Genomic DNA, 16,615 nt, shown 5'->3' with positions numbered 1-16,615 from the left:
GGGTGCTGAAATCAGCGCCATCCATCAACTCTCATCCATTCTTCTTCAAAACATCACGGTCAGACAGCGGTGGGGGGGGATAGAGGGGCGTGCTGTCAACCACGCTAGCCCCCAGTCTACAGCACATGTAATACATACATGCACTCTGTCACCTAGAGCTCAGGATGAAATACACATTATAGATTCTCCTTTGAAGCTGGACCTCCAGGTATGAAAAGAACATCAATGAATCCTCATAATCTCCTGTACAGCAGAGCTCAGGCTGGGAGATGGAGGAGCATCAGAGGGAACCAATAGGAATAGATAGAATTTGTGTGGTTTTTGCCCATGTGATTGGTTCTGGCCTCTTTCACATAACCGTTCCAATCAGGTCCACCTGTCAGTTTTTGGATTTGGCTAAACAGGCCAGACTTCCCTCCCCACCTCCATCAATGAGACTTCCCTCCCCACCTCCATCAATGAGACTTCCCTCCCCACCTCCATCAATGAGACTTTCCTCCTCACATCCACCAATGAGACTTCCCTCCCCACCTCCATCAATGAGACTTTCCTCCTCACATCCACCAATGAGCCCCCACTGGGTTGTTTTCTTTTTGTGCTAAAAAGATTGGGGAAAAAAAACCAAACCGTTTTCTTTGTTCTGTTATACAATTTTGCACATTCTCCTCCAGGTTGCTGATGCCTCTCCAGTCGCCGTCATCTCGTCCAGCGTGCCCGCCAGTACTGGGGTGCACTTACCTGCGGGCTCCGTAGTTACTTTGGCTCCGCCCCCAGACATCATCGGGATGAAGGACAGCGGAGGAGATGTAAGTCCCTGATTTCAGTCTTCTGCTTCATTCTGCCTCAAATATTCAGGGAAAGGGAAAAGCTGTCACTTTGTAACAGGTTCTCTTTATAGCCCCGCCTCCTCTGCGGCTCTTTTTGTATAAACGGTTTGGTTAGGAAGGGAAGGATTACCATACACTTACAGATCTAAAGCCAGCGAGTTATAGAGGAAATAATGCAGCATGCAGACCTTTTACTAAAGCGCAACTCCACCAAAAAGGGGAAATTCCGCCTTAAAGTGACATCAACCACTTGCCTACCGGGCACTTTTACCCCCTTCCTGCCCAGGCCAGATGTCACACTTTGAATGACAATCGCACGGTCATGCAACATTGCATCCAAACTAAATTTATAGCTTTTTTTTTAGACAAACAGATTTCTTTTGTTGGTATTTAATCAGCACTGGGGGGGGGGGAGGGGGGGGTTAATTTATGTTAAACAAACGATGAAAGACCAAACATTTTGAAAAAAACACATTTTTGTTTAGTTTCTGTTATAAAGTTTTGTAAATAGGTGATTTTTCTCCTTCACTGATGAGGCGGCACTGATGGGCATTGATTGGCGGCACTGACAACCAGCACTGATGGGCACTGACAGCCAGCACTGATGGGCACTGATAGTCAACAATGATGGATATTGATGAGGCACTGATGAGACTTCTCCAATATGTGGCACTGATAGGCAGCACTGATGGGCACTGATAGATAGCACTGATGGGTACAGACAGGCATCAATGATGGACAATGAAATTCATCACTGATAAGCAATGTACTGATGAGCACTGACCACTAGCACTGTTGGGTACTTATAGCCATCACTGATGGGCACTGATAGCCAGCACTGATGGGCACCCATACAAAGCACTGATGGGCAGTGACCACTAGCACTGATGGGTACTGATAGCCATCACTGATGGGCACTGATAGCCAGCACTGATGGTCACTGACCACTAGCACTGATGGGCACTGATAGCCATCACTGATGGGCACCCATACAAAGCACTGATGGGCAGTGAGCACTAGCACTGATGGGTACTGATAGCCATCACTGATGGGCACTGATAGCCTGTACTGATGGTCACTGACCGCTAGCACTGATGGGCACTGATAGCCAGCACTGATGGGCACTGACCACTAGCACTGATGGGTACTGATAGCCATCACTGATGGGCACCCATACAAAGCACTGATGGGCAGTGACCACTAGCACTGATGGGCACTGATAGCCAGCACTGATGGGCACCCATACAAAGCACTGATGGGCAGTGAGCACTAGCACTGATGGGTACTGATAGCCATCACTGATGGGCACTGATAGCCTGTACTGATGGTCACTGACCGCTAGCACTGATGGGCACTGATAGCCAGCACTGATGGGCACCCATACAAAGCACTGATGGGCACTGATGGGGCTACACTGATAATTAGTGCCCTGATGATCAGTGTATTTGTCCCCTCTGAGAAATGCCGCTTCCCAGCTCTCCTCTCCTCATGTGCTGTGAGCGGGAGGAGAGGGCTGCCGATATCCAGCATTTCTGATTTACACTGATCGGCTGTGATTGGGCACAGCTGACCACATGGTAAAAGGCTACTCCGATTGGCCCTTTTCCTGGACATATGAGCAGCTGTGGCTGAACAGCACAGCGATCAAAGATCGCGCCCGTTGCGGGCGCCCCCTGGAGGGGGAGGGAGGGGGGGCGTGGTTCTGGGAGGACATCCATGGACACCCTCTCAGAACTAGCCGACCTCGCTGTCGCTGTCTTTTGCCTGTAGTGTGGTCAGGAACTGGTTACAGGTAATTAAAAAAAAAAGCCAAACATGTTATACTTCCTTTCTGTCTGTAATGGTTTTGCACAGAGCGGCCCCGATCCTCCTCTTCTCGGGTCACTTGCCTGCCCTCCTTGTCCCTCCCTTCTGCCTCGTTCCCCCATAGCAAGTAACTTGTTTGGGGGCACCCAAGCAAACTTGCTCCTGAGCCACTGCGATGTGTGTCCATTCACACACAGAGCACTGTTTGGCCCTCCTCATTGGCTCACTGGCTCTGATTGACAGTAGCAGGAACCAAAGGGCTCCTGCTACTGTCTCAGCCAATGAGTAGGGAGAGTCCCCATACAGCTGAGGCTTTAGTGAACATCAGTGGATCGGAGGGGGTTCAGGTAAGGATTGGGGGTGCTTCACACAGAAGGTTTTTTACCTTCATTCATAGAATGGCTGCAGGGAGCGGTCTTAGAACATGCAGGGATCCTGCAGGAGCGGAGGATCAGGTGTGAGTGGCGGCACCGATGGGCACTGACAGGCTGCACTGACTGGCACTGATAGGTAACAATGACTGGCACTGATAGGCAACACTAATGGGCACTGATATGTGGCATTGATGGGCACTGACAGGTGGCACTGACTGGCACTGATAGGTGACAATGACTGGCACTGATAGGCAACACTGATGGGCACTGATATGTGGCACTGATGGGGACTGACAGGTGGCACTGACTGGCACTGATAGGTGACAATGACTGGCACTGATAGGCAGCACTGATGGGAACTGACAGGTGGCACTGATGGGGCTACACTGAGCAGTGCCCTGATGATCAGTGTAGATGTCCCCTCTGAGGAATGACGATTACCGGCTCTCCTCTCCTCACATGCTGTCAGCGTTAGGAGAGGATTGCCAATAGCCGGCATTTCCTTCTTTACATGTGATCAGTTGTGATTGGACACAGTTGATCACATGACAGAACTGATATCATCGACTCTTTACTTTGATCGGTGATCCTGTGTGTTCTAGGGATACGGCGCACCACCGATTGCCACCCCGCACTCCCCCGAGAGCCCCTGATGATGTCTGCTCTGTCATATGACGTCCTCCCAGAACGAAAGAACCGCCCCTCCCCCCCCCCCCCCCCCCCGCCTGTCCTTTCCTTCTATTATTACTATTATACAGGAATTATGGCGCCAACAGTTTGCGCAGCGCTGTACAATATAAGGGGGGCGGTACAATTACAATACATTTTAGTACAGAAGGAATAGGAGGGCCCGGCTCTTGGAGCTTACACTCTAAAGTCTCCATACCAGGGTCAGTCATACACACCATACTATGGTCGGTCACATGTTCCCATACCAGAGAGGCATGATGGGATTTGTAGTTTCAGCACAGCTGGAGTTTGAAGGTCGCCTGGTCTAGGCTGTAGCCCCTCCCCAGAAAAGCTATAGTACTCTATAGGGAAGGATTTGGGGGCTTGTCAGGGTCGGCTACATAGACCTAAAGATACAGTTGGATCAGGAGATGTGTAGTCTCTAATGGGAGCTTTATATTTCTGTGTCCACATTCAGCGCAGCAACACAATGGGGGAAACATCAAATAAATTAGGGGCCCTCTTCTCATGTCAATGGGGAGCCCCAGACCCCTCCCAGCCCGCTGCTTTGGGGAATGAAGGGGGGGAACAATAATCAAGCAGGTTAGAAAACCCAAAAACCTGTGCTGTATGTCCTTCCTCCCCTTCCAAGTATATCAGCCATGGGGGGGGGGGTCATGGTTTTACCACCCCCCAGACTGCTTGGATGGAAGGGGCTGTACACATGATTTGCGGATGCAGCAGAGATGATACCCTCTGTCACATTTGCCATCGGTACTGCTGAGTGTGAATGGGACCCGTCACAACTGCCCTGCATCCATGTACAATGCATGTGGTTGCTGCTCGGGGGCGGGGACTTTACAGGATTATATCACTTAGTGAGAAGGTGACTTCTCATCTCCCAGCTGCCTGTCAATTGCCCTCTGAAAAGAGATCCAACGGTGATCACTGTTAGAGGGCAATGCGGGTATAAAGAGCCCTTCCTCTGGCTGTGTGCAGAGATCTGCCCATGTGTATGTCAGAGGATTCCCGGCTCTGGAAACCTATACAATGTTCTTTTATACTTGGAGATGTAAACGGCTTGATACTGAAAGAGCCTTTACATGGTTAGTAAAAGAACTTCCTTCCCTATGAACAGCGAACCCCACCTGTGAACGGACTTCATGATCCAATCAATATTTGTCTGCAGACGTAACGACGTTCAATATATAAATGTATTCTTCTATAAATCCTCGCTCCGCGCTCCTCCTACCTACACCTCCCCCACCAATAGCTGCTGTATTCACCAACCTGAGAAACAGACAAAACTAGAGTCTACCAAAACCAGTGTGTCCCCCCCCCCCCCCGGTACACCTCCGAGTATATGACTTCCAATGTGTCCCCCCCCCCCGATACAGCTCCGAGTATATGACTTCCAGTGTCCCCCCCCCGATACAGCTCCGAGTATATGACTTCCAATGTGTCCCCCCCCCTCCCGATACAGCTCAGAGTATATGACTTCCAATGTGTCCCCCCCCCGATACAGCTCCGAGTATATGACTTCCAGTGTGTCCCCCCCGATACAGCTCCGAGTATATGACTTCCAGTGTGTCCCCCCAATACATCTCCGAGTATATGACTTCCAATGTGTCCCCCCCCCGATACAGCTCCGAGTATATGACTTCCAGTGTGTCCCCCCAATACAGCTCCGAGTATATGACTTCCAATGTGTCCCCCCCCGATACAGCTCCGAGTATATGACTTCCAGTGTGTCCCCCCAATACAGCTCCGAGTATATGACTTCCAATGTGTCCCCCCCAATACATCTCCGAGTATATGACTTCCAATGTCCCCCCCCAATACAGCTCCGAGTATATGACTTCCAATGTGTCCCCCCCCCGATACAGCTCCGAGTATATGACTTCCAACATATAACAAGTCGTGTTTCCGATATGAACCCCCAAACCCCCCCTCTGTATACAATAAACAAGGATACAAAGTCTGAGAGTCCATCACATCTTCATCCTTCATTGTGTTCCTAGTGACACCATCGGGGAGATTTACTAAAACCGGAGAGTGCAGAATCTGGTGCAGCCGTGCACGGCAGCCAATCAGCTTCCAGGTTGTATTGTCAAAGCTTCATTGGACAAGCTGAGGTTAGAAGCTGATTGGCTGCCATGCACAGCTGCACCAGATCCTGAGTGCTCCAGTTTTAGTAAATCTCCCCCAATGTCCCCTGATTGATGACTTGGTGTGTTGTACACAGAGGGGGGTGGGGGGTTCATATTGGGGACACGGCTTGTTCTGTGTTGGGGGTCATATATGAGGAGCTGTATTCGGGGTATATATTGGTGACACGTCTTGTTCTGTGTTGGGGGTCATATATGGGGAGCTGTATTCGGGGTATATATTGGGGACACGGCTTGTTCTGTGTTGGGGGTCATATATGAGGAGCTGTATTCGGGGTATATATTGGGGACACGGCTTGTTCTGTGTTGGGGGTCATATATGAGGAGCTGTATTCGGGGTATATATTGGGGACATGGCTTGTTCTTTGTTGGGTGTCATATATGAGGAGCTGTATTCGGGGTATATATTGGGGACACGGCTTGTTCTGTGTTGGGGGTCATATATGGGGAGCTGTATTCGGGGTATATATTGGGGACACGGCTTGTTCTGTGTTGGGGGTCATATATGGGGAGCTGTATTCTGGGTATATATTGGGGACATGGCTTGTTCTGTGTTGGGGGTCATATATGAGGAGCTGTATTCGGGGTATATATTGGTGACACGGCTTGTTCTGTGTTGGGGGTCATATATGGGGAGCTGTATTCGGGGTATATATTGGGGACACGGCTTGTTCTGTGTTGGGGGTCATATATGAGGGGCTGTATTCGGGGTATATATTGGGGACACGGCTTGTTCTGTGTTGGGGGTCATATATGAGCAGCTGTATTCGGGGTATATATTGGGGACACGGCTTGTTCTGTGTTGGGGGTCATATATGAGGAGCTGTATTCGGGGTATATATTGGGGACACGGCTTGTTCTGTGTTGGGGGTCATATATGAGGAGCTGTATTCGGGGTATATATTGGTGACACGGCTTGTTCTGTGTTGGGGGTCATATATGAGGAGCTGTATTCGGGGTATATATTGGGGACACGGCTTGTTCTGTGTTGGGGGTCATATATGGGGAGCTGTATTCGGGGTATATATTGGGGACACGGCTTGTTCTGTGTTGGGGGTCATATATGAGGAGCTGTATTCGGGGTATATATTGGTGACACGTCTTGTTCTGTGTTGGGGGTCATATATGGGGAGCTGTATTCGAGGTATATATTGGTGACACGTCTTGTTCTGTGTTGGGGGTCATATATGAGGAGCTGTATTCTGGGTATATATTGGGGACACGGCTTGTTCTGTGTTGGGGGTCATATATGGGGAGCTGTATTCGAGGTATATATTGGTGACACGTCTTGTTCTGTGTTGGGGGTCATATATGAGGGGCTGTATTCGGGGTATATATTGGGGACACGGCTTGTTCTGTGTTGGGGGTCATATATGAGGAGCTGTATTCGGGGTATATATTGGGGACACGGCTTGTTCTGTGTTGGGGGTCATATATGGGGAGCTGTATTCGGGGTTCATATTGGGGACACGGCTTGTTCTGTGTTGGGGGTCATATATGAGGAGCTGTATTCGGGGTATATATTGGTGACACGGCTTGTTCTGTGTTGGGGGTCATATATGGGGAGCTGTATTCGGGGTATATATTGGGGACACGGCTTGTTCTGTGTTGGGGGTCATATATGAGGAGCTGTATTCGGGGTATATATTGGTGACACGGCTTGTTCTGTGTTGGGGGTCATATATGAGGAGCTGTATTCGGGGTATATATTGGGGACACGGCTTGTTCTGTGTTGGGGGTCATATATGGGGAGCTGTATTCGGGGTATATATTGGGGACACGGCTTGTTCTGTGTTGGGGGTCATATATGAGGGGCTGTATTCGGGGTATATATTGGGGACACGGCTTGTTCTGTGTTGGGGGTCATATATGGGGAGCTGTATTCGGGGTATATATTGGGGACACGGCTTGTTCTGTGTTGGGGGTCATATATGAGGAGCTGTATTCGGGGTATATATTGGTGACACGGCTTGTTCTGTGTTGGGGGTCATATATGAGGAGCTGTATTCGGGGTATATATTGGGGACACGGCTTGTTCTGTGTTGGGGGTCATATATGGGGAGCTGTATTCGGGGTATATATTGGGGACACGGCTTGTTCTGTGTTGGGGGTCATATATGAGGAGCTGTATTCGGGGTATATATTGGGGACACGGCTTGTTCTGTGTTGGGGGTCATATATGGGGAGCTGTATTCTGGGTATATATTGGTGACACGGCTTGTTCTGTGTTGGGGGTCATATATGAGGAGCTGTATTCGGGGTATATATTGGGGACACGGCTTGTTCTGTGTTGGGGGTCATATATGAGGAGCTGTATTCGGGGTATATATTGGGGACACGGCTTGTTCTGTGTTGGGGGTCATATATGAGGAGCTGTATTCGGGGTATATATTGGGGACACGGCTTGTTCTGTGTTGGGGGTCATATATGGGGAGCTGTATTCGGGGTATATATTGGGGACACGGCTTGTTCTGTGTTGGGGGTCATATATGGGGAGCTGTATTCTGGGTATATATTGGTGACACGGCTTGTTCTGTGTTGGGGGTCATATATGAGGAGCTGTATTCGGGGTATATATTGGGGACACGGCTTGTTCTGTGTTGGGGGTCATATATGGGGAGCTGTATTCGGGGTATATATTGGGGACACGGCTTGTTCTGTGTTGGGGGTCATATATGAGGAGCTGTATTCGGGGTATATATTGGGGACACGGCTTGTTCTGTGTTGGGGGTCATATATGAGGAGCTGTATTCGGGGTATATATTGGTGACACGGCTTGTTCTGTGTTGGGGGTCATATATGGGGAGCTGTATTCGGGGTATATATTGGGGACACGGCTTGTTCTGTGTTGGGGGTCATATATGAGGAGCTGTATTCGGGGTATATATTGGGGACACGGCTTGTTCTGTGTTGGGGGTCATATATGAGGAGCTGTATTCGGGGTATATATTGGGGACACGGCTTGTTCTGTGTTGGGGGTCATATATGGGGAGCTGTATTCGGGGTATATATTGGGGACACGGCTTGTTCTGTGTTGGGGGTCATATATGAGGAGCTGTATTCGGGGTATATATTGGGGACACGGCTTGTTCTGTGTTGGGGGTCATATATGAGGAGCTGTATTCGGAGTATATATTGGGGACACGGCTTGTTCTGTGTTGGGGGTCATATATGGGGAGCTGTATTCGGGGTATATATTGGGGACACGGCTTGTTCTGTGTTGGGGGTCATATATGGGGAGCTGTATTCGGGGTATATATTGGGGACACGGCTTGTTCTGTGTTGGGGTCATATATGGGGAGCTGTATTCGGGGTATATATTGGGGACACGGCTTGTTCTGTGTTGGGGGTCATATATGGGGAGCTGTATTCGGGGTATATATTGGGGACACGGCTTGTTCTGTGTTGGGGGTCATATATGGGGAGCTGTATTCGGGGTATATATTGGGGACACGGCTTGTTCTGTGTTGGGGGTCATATATGGGGAGCTGTATTCGGGGTATATATTGGGGACACGGCTTGTTCTGTGTTGGGGGTCATATATGAGGAGCTGTATTCGGGGTATATATTGGGGACACGGCTTGTTCTGTGTTGGGGGTCATATATGAGGAGCTGTATTCGGGGTATATATTGGTGACACGGCTTGTTCTGTGTTGGGGGTCATATATGGGGAGCTGTATTCGGGGTATATATTGGGGACACGGCTTGTTCTGTGTTGGGGGTCATATATGAGGAGCTGTATTCGGGGTATATATTGGGGACACGGCTTGTTCTGTGTTGGGGGTCATATATGAGGAGCTGTATTCGGGGTATATATTGGGGACACGGCTTGTTCTGTGTTGGGGGTCATATATGGGGAGCTGTATTCGGGGTATATATTGGGGACACGGCTTGTTCTGTGTTGGGGGTCATATATGAGGAGCTGTATTCGGGGTATATATTGGGGACACGGCTTGTTCTGTGTTGGGGGTCATATATGAGGAGCTGTATTCGGGGTATATATTGGGGACACGGCTTGTTCTGTGTTGGGGGTCATATATGGGGAGCTGTATTCGGGGTATATATTGGGGACACGGCTTGTTCTGTGTTGGGGGTCATATATGGGGAGCTGTATTCGGGGTATATATTGGGGACACGGCTTGTTCTGTGTTGGGGTCATATATGGGGAGCTGTATTCGGGGTATATATTGGGGACACGGCTTGTTCTGTGTTGGGGGTCATATATGGGGAGCTGTATTCGGGGTATATATTGGGGACACGGCTTGTTCTGTGTTGGGGGTCATATATGGGGAGCTGTATTCGGGGTATATATTGGGGACACGGCTTGTTCTGTGTTGGGGGTCATATATGGGGAGCTGTATTCGGGGTATATATTGGGGACACGGCTTGTTCTGTGTTGGGGGTCATATATGGGGAGCTGTATTCGGGGTATATATTGGGGACACGGCTTGTTCTGTGTTGGGGGTCATATATGGGGAGCTGTATTCGGGGTATATATTGGTTTTTGGTATACTTTGGTTTTGTCTGTATTCTTAGCTGTGTTCTCTCTTCTATTGGCTGAGATGTGTCGGAACCCCTGGAAACCATTTCTCCATTCTTCTGACTTCTCTCCATTGCCGTGAAATCTGATTGGTTGTTGGAGGTTCTTGCACTTCGTTTGGCTTTGTTCTGCCTCATGTTTGTCCTTCAGGAAGATAGCCGGACCCATCAGTCTACAGAAAATGGAAGATTCATCTGCATATATGTTGCCTTCCTTGGCTATTCCTTCCCCCTCAATGACACGCCATCAACAATTGTAAAATAAAACATTGTAGTTTTTTATTACATGCCTTTTTTAGACCTAGTTTGGTCCTTCCTGGGTCCCTTTGCTTCTCTATGCAATGCAGGCAGATCATGGCTGGTGGAAGGAACCAGCTGGGTGCTTTACAGAGCTTCCTGAAAACATCACAGCACCCGGCCTCAGTACTCCTCTGAAGAGCCCTGATGTAACCAATGGGCTAGCTTGTGGGAGGAGTTATGCAAGAAATCATCGCAATCCCCTGAGTGGTGGCCATCAGTCTGGAAGAGTGGGCGTTTCTAGGAAGGCAACATTTGCATACATGCTGACCTAGGTGCCGCCCTCATGTGATGCTGAGCCTCCACGATTGGTGGAACTGAAATCCAGTGAATGAAAGGGCGGGGCCAAGGACAGTCAGACTGAGGAGGAAAGTGATAAATGATGCTGGACGTCCTCTAGCCAGGAAAGCAGACGGAGCTCTATCTGACTTGCTGCAGCTTCTAATGCACATTGTGAGAAGCTCACTGTGTGCAGTGAAATCAGAGTAAGCCATTTTACTACAGGAGAGGAGTCGGTACAACTGTGCAAGACTGGAGGGGGGCCGGAGGGGGGATTTATTGTACCGTCATTGGTTATAATGTATGAGAAATCTACGTTTTATTGTATTTGCTTCTCACCTACAAATAAAATATATATATAATTTCCATTTCTAATCCTATTATTACCATTATTATTCGGATTATTATCATTATAAATATTATTTCTGTTATTAATATTATTATCATGATAGTTGTGGATATTGTTGGAATTATTATTATCATTGCTATAAATAATATTAGTATCAGAATTATCATGCCAATACTAAGGAGGCGAAGCAGCCATCTTGGATATTGCGTTGGCTGGGAATCGAACCCAGGTCAGCTGCTTGGAAAGCAGCCATGCTAACCACTACACCACCAACGCGAGGTTGCATGTTTTTGAAGTGTGGGAGGAAACCGGAGTACCCGGAGGAAACCCACGCAGGCACAGGGAGAACATGCAAACTCCATGCAGATAGGGTCCTGGTCAGGATTTCAACCAAGGACCTCAGTGCTGCAAGGCTAACCAATAAGCCTCTGTGCTGCCCATATTTTGGCCTCTGATGTATAAGGCCCGCCCCCGCTGAGCGGGGTAAATCAGTGATGTCCAGTAGAGATTAGAGATGATGTCTTCAGCTGTACATTATTGGCTGGACGGGTTCGGGGATGTCGTCCATCTTATTTCCCACATGAGTGTCCTGTCTGTGAACATGAGGAGAACTCTTTGTGTGAGATGTTGGTCTGTGGAGCGGCGATGTGAAGAACGCTTCGTGCTCATGTCTTCTGATGGTGAAGGTCTCCTCTGTGCCCCCAACCTGACCCTTAGACAACCTCATATAGGACGTCGCTGGTAGTCAGAGTTCTCATTGGCCCCAGCAGAAAAGGCCTCAAGCTGGGATGACTCCTCCCACTTCTGAAGCCAAGAAGCGTTCCTGACGTTTCTCTGAGACTTTAACCTCCAAGGCCAGACTTAAGCCAGGGGCCCAGTTCAGTCACAATCCTGGGGCCCCTAATCCCCAAACCTACAGACAAGTTCTAATAAACATCCTAAGGGGAAGCCACCATTTCCCAATGTGGGGGGACGTCTGTTGGCCTTTGGGGTCACCTGTTCAGGGTCAGCAGACATCTCAGATGCTCCGGTAAGAGACGTGGTGCCCAGAGGCTACAGGCTGGAGTTCCAGTCTGCCTTTGTCCCCACATAGACTACTGGTCCTCCATGCTGCTCCTGCAGATCTTTTTGTTCTTCTTTTTTATTAGTCAGAGTTCTCATTGGCCCAGCAGAAAAGGCCTCAAGCTGGGATGACTCCTCCCACTTCTGAAGCCAAGAAGCGTTCCTGTCATTTCTCTGAGACTTCAACCTCCAAGGCCAGACCTAAGCCAGGGGCCCAGTTCAGTCACAAGTCTGGGGCCCCTAATCCCCAAACCTACAGACAAGTTCAATGAAACGTCCTAAGGGGAAGCCGCTATTTCCCAACGTGGGGGGACATCCCAATATAGAGAGAACATTGTATATACAGATATGATGGGGGAGGGGTGACACCCCAATATAGAGAGAACATTGTATATACAGATATGATGGGGGAGGGGTGACACCCCAATATAGAGAGAACATTGTATATACAGATATGATGGGGGAGGGGTGACACCCCAATATAGAGAGAACATTGTATATACAGATATGATGGGGGAGGGGTGACACCCCAATATAGAGAGAACATTGTATATACAGATATGATGGGGGAGGGGTGACACCCCAATATAGAGAGAACATTGTATATACAGATATGATGGGGGAGGGGTGACACCCCAATATAGAGAGAACATTGTATACAGTGAGGAACAGAAGTATTTGAACCCCTGAGAAGATCCGTGTTCATATTTGGTACAGAAGCCTTTGTCTGCAATTACAGAGGTCAGACGGTTCCTGTAGTCCTTGGCCAGGTTAGCACTGCAACAGGGATTTTGGCCGACTCCTCCACACCGATCTCCTCTAGATCTGTCAGGTTTCGGGGCTGTCGCTGAGCAACACGGAGTTTCAGCTCCCTCCAAAGATGTTCTATTGGATTTAGGTGTGGAGACTGGCTAGGCCACTCCAGAACCTTGATATGCTTCTTACGGAGCCACTCCTTGGTTCTCCTGGCTGTGTGCTTCGGGTCGTTGTCATGTTGGAAGACCCAGCCACGACCCATCTTCAATGCTCTGACTGAGGGAAGGAGGTTGTTGCTGAAAATCTCACAATAATTGGCCCCATTCATCCTCTCCTTAATACAGTGCAGACATCCTGTCCCCTTCACAGAAAAGCCCCCCCAAAGCATGATGTTACCACCCCCATGCTTCACAGTAGGGATGGTGTTCTTGGGATGCAACTCATCCTTCTTTTTCCTCCAAACACGACAAGTGAAGTTTACACCAAAAGTTCTCCTTTGGTCTCCTCTGACCACATGACTTTCTCCCATGCCTCCTCTGACCACATGACTTTCTCCCATGCCTCCTCTGACCACATGACTTTCTCCCATGCCTCCTCTGCATCATCCAGATGGTGATTGGCAACCTTCAGACGGGCCTGGACATGTGATGACTGGAGCAGGGGAACCTTCAGACAGGCCTGGACATGTGATGACTTGAGCAGGGGAACCTTCAGACGGGCCTGGACATGTGATGACTTGAGCAGGGGAACCTTCAGACGGGCCTGGACATGTGATGACTGGAGCAGGGGAACCTTCAGACGGGCCTGGACATGTGATGACTGGAGCAGGGGAACCTTCAGACGGGCCTGGACATGTGATGACTGGAGCAAGGGAACCTTCAGACGGGCCTGGACATGTGATGACTGGAGCAGGGGAACCTTCAGACGGGCCTGGACATGTGATGACTGGAGCAGGGGAACCTTCAGACGGGCCTGGACATGTGATGACTGGAGCAGGGGAACCTTCAGACGGGCCTGGACATGTGATGACTGGAGCAGGGGAACCTTCAGACGGGCCTGGACATGTGATGACTGGAGCAGGGGAACCTTCAGACGGGCCTGGACATGTGATGACTGGAGCAGGGGAACCTTCAGACGGGCCTGGACATGTGATAACTGGAGCAGGGGAACCTTCAGACGGGCCTGGACATGTGATGACTGGAGCAGGGGAACCTTCCATGCAATGCATGATTGGAAACCATGACGTCGTAGTGTTCTACCGACAGTGACCTGTGAAACTGTGGTCCCAGCTCTCTCCATGTCATTGACCAGCTCCTCCCTTGTAGTTCTGGGCTGATTCCTCACCTTTCTTCTCATCAGTGATACCCCACGAGGGGACATCTTGCATGGAGCCCCAGTCCGAGGGAGACTGACAGTCGTCTTCAGCCTCTTCCATTTTCTAACAATTGCTCCAACAGTTGATCTATTTTCACCAAGCTGCTTGGCAATTGCCCCGTAGCCCTTTCCAGCCTAGTGGAGGTCCACAATTTTGTCTCTGGTGTCTTTTGACAGCTCTTTGGTCTTGCCCATGGTAGTAGTTGGCGTCTGACTGACTGTGGGGTGGACAGGTGTCTATAAAGAGCTCAGACAAGTGATTTCTAAGTGGGAGAACTTGCAAAATCGCAGGGGGTTCAAATACTTCTGTTCCTCACTGTATACAGATATGATTGGGGGGGTGACACCCCAATATAGAGAGAACATTGTATATACAGATATGATGGGGGAGGGGTGACACCCCAATATAGAGAGAACATTGTATATACAGATATGATGGGGGAGGGGTGACACCCCAATATAGAGAGAACATTGTATATACAGATATGATGGGGGAGGGGTGACACCCCAATATAGAGAGAACATTGTATATACAGATATGATGGGGGAGGGGGGACACCCCAATATAGAGAGAACATTGTATATACAGATATGATGGGGAAGGGGTGACACCCCAATATAGAGAGAACATTGTATACACAGATATGATGGGGGAGGGGTGACACCCTAATATAGAGAGAACATTGTATACACAGATATGATTGGGGGGGGGGGTGACACCCCAATATAGAGAGAACATTGTATATACAGATATGATGGGGGAGGGGTGACACCCCAATATAGAGAGAACATTGTATATACAGATATGATGGGGGGGGGTGACACCCCAATATAGAGAGAACATTGTATATACAGATATGATGGGGGGGGGTGACACCCCAATATAGAGAGAACATTGTATATACAGATATGATGGGGGAGGGGTGACACCCCAATATAGAGAGAACATTGTATATACAGATATGATGGGGGGGGGTGACACCCCAATATAGAGAGAACATTGTATATACAGATATGATGGGGGAGGGGGGACACCCCAATATAGAGAGAACATTGTATATACAGATATGATGGGGGAGGGGTGACACCCCAATATAGAGAGAACATTGTATATACAGATATGGGGGGGGGGGTGACACCCCAATATAGAGAGAACATTGTATGTACAGATATGATGGGGGAGGGGTGACACCCCAATATATAGAGAACATTGTATATACAGATATGATGGGGGAGGGGTGACACCCCAATATAGAGAGAACATTGTATATACAGATATGATGGGGGGGGTGACACCCCAATATAGAGAGAACATTGTATATACAGATATGATGGGGGAGGGGTGACACCCCAATATAGAGAGAACATTGTATATACAGATATGATGGGGGGGTGACACCCCAATATAGAGAGAACATTGTATATACAGATATGATGGGGGGGGGGGACACCCCAATATAGAGAGAACATTGTATATACAGATATGATGGGGGAGGGGTGACACCCCAATATAGAGAGAACATTGTATATACAGATATGATGGGGGGGGGACACCCCAATATAGAGAGAACATTGTATATACAGATATGATGGGGGGGGGGGACACCCCAATATAGAGAGAACATTGTATATATGTCTTCTGATGGTGGACGTCTCTTTGGTGCCTTCAGCCAGGTGCGATGTAACACACACGTCATCCCGCAATTCTCATGCGTCTTGCCATGCGACAATTGCAGCAACATCACACTGCATTCGGGGCGCCATGTTGATGGTAAACGTCTCTTTGGTGCCTCTTCAGACATCTCCATAGAGGACGTCACTGGCAGGAAGGGTTCTCATTGGCCCCAGCAGAAAAGGCCTCAAGCTGGAAAGACTCCTCCCACTTCGGAAGCCAATCAGAGTTCCTTTCTTTTCTCCCAAGCTTCATCCTCCAAGACTAGACCTAAGCCAGGGGCCCAGTTCAGTCACAATCCTGGGGCCCCTAATCCCCAAACCTTCAGACAAGCTTTTTAAAACCTCCTGAAGGGAAGCCCCCATTTCCTAAAGTGGGGTGACGTCTTTTGGCCTTTGGGGTCACCTGGTCAGCAGACATCTCAGAAGCTCAGGTAAGAGGCG

General features: G+C 49.1%; 1 non-coding gene across 1 annotated transcript; it reads right to left on the bottom strand.

Moving 5' to 3' along the window:
* Positions 1-11,512: 11,512 nt before the first annotated feature.
* Positions 11,513-11,584, bottom strand: TRNAG-UCC (transfer RNA glycine (anticodon UCC)). The gene has a single exon. It is a non-coding gene; the product is annotated as a tRNA-Gly (tRNA).
* Positions 11,585-16,615: the final 5,031 nt, after the last annotated feature.

This window comes from Staurois parvus, unplaced genomic scaffold (assembly GCF_062004578.1).
Source record: "Staurois parvus isolate SC_StPar_1 unplaced genomic scaffold, SC_StPar_1.0 ptg001760l, whole genome shotgun sequence".
Taxonomy (NCBI): Eukaryota; Metazoa; Chordata; class Amphibia; order Anura; family Ranidae; genus Staurois; species Staurois parvus.
This window is presented reverse-complemented; position numbering and strand designations above follow the sequence as displayed.